Raw genomic sequence first — 6,626 nt, forward strand, 5'->3', positions numbered from 1 at the left:
CTCGTCTTATAGCTAGTTGATTACAGCAGTGAGTAAATGAAAGATTTCACTGTTTATTTGTCAGATTTACACCGAAAGTACCAGGAAAAAAGATGAAATGTCCAGAATTGCAGAGGGATTTATGAGGCACTAAATACTTCTGTGAATCAGGACTGAAATGTAATTTCATATGTATGTGTATAGTAGTTGGCTACAGGACAAGATAGATAGAAAGACAGACAAATCCACACATGCACATTGATAGACAGATAGAGAGACAGTCATCCGTTCTGGGGCTGGACCACAAAATGCCAATTTTCAGTTTTGCTTGATCATTTACAGTAGGCCCCAGCACAGATTCTGGCCCAGATCACCCATCATTTTGCTAGAAAAGGCAGAGCATTAATCTCATTTTTCAGACAGGAAACAGAAGAAAAGGAATAACTTCAGATCCTGCCAGCCCACTGGGGAAATATGAAGAACTTCCCATGTTTGGGACTCCCAAACACGAAGCCATGACACAGACCTCCATTGTGTTTTCAAGTTCCCATCTAGACAGCAAGGGATTGCCTTGGAGTTTACCCAAAGAAAGGCTGAAAAAGAATTGGTTGGCTTTTTGGTTGCTGTCCTACCCTGGTGATTTATCCAGAGTGTAAAGGTAGAAGGCAGAGGGGCTCTTGGCAACAACTACTGTCACAAGCAAGTTCAACACACACAGGGAAATACAGGTTACTGACCAGTTAAACAGTAACTGCCAAATTTAGGACACTCAGGAATAATCTCACTGCTTACTATAGGATCCATGTCCTCTTAAAAAGATTTGTGACAGCTGTCATATCCCTGGTGATGGCTGGGGAGAAGGCATGTGCTGCCTGCCAGGCATCCAGCCTGCACACAGCCTGGGCAGAGGGGTTGGATATGGCAAACTGGACTGGGGCAGCCCTGGAAGCAGTGGGGAGCTGATGCCAGCCCCTTTCATAGGTCATGGTGGGAAGGATAGTACATCAGGGACCTGGAAGGATCTGCATGGAGTCCACGGGAAGGTGGTAGGCAAAGGCTAACACAAGGGCAACATCTGTCCTGTTGAAGAGAAACTGGTTTCTGAACCCTTTTATTTATTCATCAGACCTAAATTTATCCTTTTCAAAAGTTGTCTTACTTAGTGCATGTTCTAGACACCCAGCGTTAGGCCAGTTTAATAATTCAAAGCCCCTTTGATGTCCTTAGTGTACTCAGTGTACAGGAAAGTCCCTGCACGTCCACCCTGGAGCCCTGGCAGACTCCAGGTCCCACCAGAGACAAAACAGTAAATAGCTAAAACAGAGCCAAAGTCTGCCTTGAAAACAGGAGAGCTCACCCTGTTCACCTTTAGTGAGCTGCAGCTCATAAAGCTCTGGCTGCCTACGGGTATTAGAAGTGTGGTGCTTAACGCCTTGTGCCAGAAAACAAGCAAAGATGTATCTCAGGGAAACAGCACATTCAGTTGTTGCAGATTCTGTTGCTTTCCACAGAGTATCTCTTGTTATTAATTTAATAACTGAAGAGGAAATCCTGTTAATCATAAGTCGCAAGGTTGTATGAGCTGACAGCTGTGATATCACAGCTGTTGATAGCTCTGCACAGGCACGATGAGATGGCAGATAATGCACGTCGTGACTGTCAAGAGGGAATTCAACTGGTTGCCTAATTTTTACCACGCACACACCTCCCCTCCCCTCCCAAGGATGTCACACATCTTTCTTCTCCTACTTAGTACAACAAATACATCGCTCCTACAATCAGATGCCAACCTACAATTATGGACTTGCAGGCGTCAAGCACTGATTATCACTGCTTAGGTCAGCGAGGGGTTAAACAGGAAGAAAATTAAGCCAGCCTAGAAAGAAAGTAAAACAAATAACTGAATTAATCCATCTCTGCTGGTGTGAACTCGGATAGCCTGATTTTTACCATTGAAAAAAACCCACATCTAGCAGCCTCAGCTTGCCTGAAACATCAATAAACTTTTCTTTAGACCATTGTTTAAAGCTGACAGTTCACGTGCCAGTGAAAGTGCCAGTATGGTAAAATGAGTCTGGGCTTGAGACTCCTTTGTGGAATGAGCTTCCTAAAATGGTGGCTATTAGGAAGCTTTTACATTCAAGCACACGTCCATTATACCACACATAAAAGTAAAAAGTCATCCTGTGCAAACTGACTGAACCCTGGCAAATATTTTAAACCCTTTATGATTTTAAATGACACACAGTGATCTTCTGTTTTCACATCACTTATTGCCTCTGACACACACAATTTGTTAGCATGCCTGGGGTCACAAGTCAACGGAGCAATGCTGAATTACAGCGGCCAGGAGGGTCTGCCTCCTCCTTGCCTACACATTCTCTGCAGCCCTTATACAGTGCATGGTCTGTAGCTCCTATAGGTGTTATAGAAATAGAGGTGACTGTTGCCCCAGGAGGATGATAGATAATGGACACGGACATTGACTCATCCTTCTTCCTCCGAGCCCTGAAGGAGGCTACCAAAGACTCCCACAGAGAATTAAAAGTCTTGGTGAAGCACAGGGGAATTCCTGTGAGGAAAGGGAAAACCAAAATGTTAGTGAGACACCAAATCTTTACCAATGTGCCCAGCATGGGAACTTTCCTGGGAAGACAGGGGAAAGAAAAACTGCAAAAATATGGCCCCTAAAGGCAGAGAAAGCTAATGAAATGTCTGCTTCTGGGAGAGACTGTGGGGTTAGCAATCCAGACCAGGAGTCTGGAGAACACAAGAGAAGCCTCCACTGCTGCCAAGTCAAATATCTCAGCAAAACAGTAGGGCCCACCCCTGCAGCTGCTTGGTAATTCAGCCTTGATGTTCCAGACATCTCAGGTGCTCACCTTGAACAACAACTTCAAATTTCACTGTAGAGGACCAGTGATAGTGCAAAAGGTTTGCTTGAACTAGTGTTCTTTACCTTCTATTTCAGCAGAGTCTGCTGGGGCTTTGCAGGGATTTCTGGGGGAGCTTGTTGCATTCTCCCCCAGGGAGGGACCACAAACCCCCACCACAACATACAGATGGCAGCCAGTGTGGTGAGATGTCTCCTTGGGAGGATCCCATGAGATGGCTGTATGCTGCCCAGACTGACATGGAGTCTCCAGAGAGGAAAGGTTTCCTTTTAATTAACTCAGATCCGACTTCGCAGAAGTTTTTCACAGCCCCAAACTTTATGTAATGTTTCAAGATTAATGGTGAAATAAGAAGAGACTTGACCTGGAAAAAGTTCCAGCTCAGGCAAAATTTATCTTTTTTTTCCTCCTCATTTTTAGCAAATACAGTGACGACTGGGTATAGTAGGTACAGCTCTGCCCAGAAGCATTAGGTATTAGTCACCTCACAGTAATTAGTCATCTAAGATACCATTTTTTAAAGACCTTAAATAGCTCCATCTGGATGTTACACTGAAATCTTGAAGGGGGCTCAGTGCAAGAGAATGGGGTCCTGTGCTGCAGGGAACCCAGGAGAAAAGGCAGGGGGAAAGATCAGGGCAGAGTTGGCAGTTGAATGACCATTTTGGCTCCTACCTCAGTCCTCCCTTCTTAACAACGGAGAAAAGACACCAGAGCCTTTTGCTAGTGCTTCAAGTCCTAGGCAGTTAAAAGCACAGTGCAGGGAATATTGTTTTCACTCCTGTCATGCTGCTGTAGACCCAGTGTCCCTGTACTGAGTGGGGACCATGGAGCTCCCGTGGCATCACTACAGGCCATGATGGTTCCTCACCTCAGGTCTGCTTGTAGGAAGGATGTTTTCTGTTGAGGAGTCCCACAGTTCCCCCATGGTGCCCTCATCCATGAGTCACTTGGATCCAGACCTCCCCTGATACACTCTCCTCTACAAGGAGGAAAGAAGGAAAGCAGTGTTAGAGATTTTTGGCCCCCTCCTCCTCCAATCAAGCTTTTACGATTAATTCAAAGAGAAAATGAGTCTCTTGGGAAAAAAAGACATTAATCTTATCAATTATTTGAATAGGGTGGAATGCAGTGACATCAGCAGCTAATGAAGTAAATCTAAATTAAACCATATTATTTTATTTTTTTTTACAAAAGGAAGAACATCTGGTGTTTGACAGCGAGACCAATCAAGTTGCCAATTAATCTCTGCAAAGTGCCAAACCTCCTCATTATTCTGTGTGCAACCATTTCTTCAGTCCTTACCACCGGTACAGAAAATAGAAAATAGCTTGTTGAATGAGCCACTGCAGAAATCTTCTTGTCATGAAGAACTCATTAGGTCAGCAATGAAGTGATTTATCGAAGGCTTGGATTTCAGTGATCAGCTTTGCTTGTCCAACAGACTTGGTGGCAGCACTTCAAGCAAAGGCTTACAAATTACCATTATAATCTTGCAAGCATGGCTCATCTACACCAGACAGTTCCTGACCAGTGGAGTGGAGATCAAGAAATACAATCCTTCCTGACCTCTATTATATTCTGTCAGCCATCCAGATGTGATGCAATGAGCAGAGCAGATATTAATACTTCTGAATGGTGATGAGAGGGAGTTCACAGGCTGGAAGAGATGCTGAAAGCAACATGAGATTGCTTTATTTAATCTTAAATTCTTCTGAGCCTCTTCTACCTGATCCCACCAGCCCTTAGAGGGAGTGGATGGTCCCTCAGCATGTGGCAATGATCAGCTCAGTCTTACACAGCACCTGACCTTATGTAATCCAACATGTGTCTTATGATATTTTTCAGTTCCCTCAGGTTGAAAACTGCCTTTTCCATGTCTGTCAGAATTGTGTATCTGTGCTAATCCTGTTCTCCCATCTGCCTCAGCTGGGAGAGCAGAGAGGAAAAGGTGGGAAGGGAGGACATGATTTCTTTAAAAAGTCAAACCTCTAAGTGTCCATAGTCTGGAACATAAGGTCATAATTTTTTTTCAGCCCATTGCATGTACAACAGGTATTTTTCCTCTCAAAACAGATTTCACCTTTTTAACTAAGTCACTTTTCAGACAAGAAGAAAATCCACTGCTAAGTACAGCTTCAGAAACAAACCAAATATGTAGCCCCCCGCCCCGTACTGTTTTTAATTTTCCATTCTTAGCTCTGCCTCTGACCCTTTCCCACCACCAGCTGGGTCTTGATGTGCCTCCTCACCACCTTTCTCTCTCTTCCAACAGTTTTTCCCCATTGGAATTCCTTCCCCTTCTGCCAGCATCCTCCTCTCCCTCGGGACATGAACTCAGTTACATCAGCATTGAACTTTCAAACCTGTAATGTGCAAGTGGGTTCGAAATTAGTCGAAACAAGCTCATCCATCAATAGCTCTTAATGTCAAGAGCTCTGAGGGCAGGGGTGGGGGTGGAAGGCAGGGCCACAGTGCATATTCAGGCAACAATGAAAATGTTGTCAAAGAGCAATTAAGTGTGCTCCTGTGACAGGTTGGCACTGCACTTTTGCTAAGGTGAGAGAAGTCATAAAACATTTACAGTTTATCCAGCACAAGCAGCATCAAGTGTCTTTTACATCCAGCCTGCATCTCCTCAGCAATCATAGGAGACTCAAACCTGCCTTGTGCCAAATGGTAGTTGCATTTTAAATAACATTAATCACTTTTTATCAAGACTTTTTGGGTTGCTGAGTCAAATGTCATATTCTCTATTGCTGGGCAGCCCTCCTTGCTGCCCTGTGAGTGTTAATTAAATGGACAGATGGAATTTGTTATCCTACATTTGAGCCACAAAGCATAAATAAAGGAACTTCTTTCTTTACTAATATTAGTACAAAATGACTGTTCATCCAAATATTCACAAGCAATATGATAGTAACACTATCTTTAAGAGTTTAATCAGAGACAAACCCCCACTCTGTGCAGAAGAATCTGTACTTCCTATTAGAGGTTTTTCCCACGTACATTGGATACAGTACTTTAACATGTGAATCTGGCAGGATTTGGCTGCTGCAATCCTACCTGGTATGAAAGTCAGGGGCTGAATTCTCAGAAGAGATGAAGTGAAAGAAAGCCCCTGGAGAGGCTGCTTGGCAAACAGCACATATTTCCACTAAGACCTGAGCACACCAGGTAGGATTTCCATAAGGTGAAAAATATGGCTGTAAGCCAGATATAAAAATGGAAAGAAAAAACAGCATAAAGAACTGAGTACCTGCAGACTAAAGAGAGAGCTGATGCTCTCTGCGTGGCTGAAGGGCTCAGTATGCTATTGACTGAGATGACAGAGTTTTTGGGCAATATGGGAAACAAAAGAGATGCCAGGGAGCTGGAGATCCAACGCTGTTCTGCATCCCCTCCTTTCCAAATGAAGGAAGTGAAGCAGAAACTGAATAACAGAAAAGAACACTTGTGTGGAAAGAAAGGGCTGTGGACAAAACACACAGAATGAAGGACTAACAGCCAGTTTATTAATGCAGTGCCTACCTATGTGAGAGCAGTTCCTCTTATTCCCTGATTAGGTTACTCACCTTACAGAGGAGAGGCCAGCTACAACCACAGTACTACTCACCACCCTCTACACGTGGAGGCAGAAGCCAGGAGCACAGTAGCTGGTTTTTATGTCAAACAGTGCAAGACACACTAAGCAACAGGCATATTTCTCCATTGGTGGAAGAAGGTATCAATTCAAACTTGCTGAGCTCTTGA

The sequence above is a fragment of the Corapipo altera genome, unplaced genomic scaffold, assembly GCF_003945725.1.
Source record: "Corapipo altera isolate COAL_440 unplaced genomic scaffold, ASM394572v1 55, whole genome shotgun sequence".
In the NCBI taxonomy this organism is placed as follows: Eukaryota; Metazoa; Chordata; class Aves; order Passeriformes; family Pipridae; genus Corapipo; species Corapipo altera.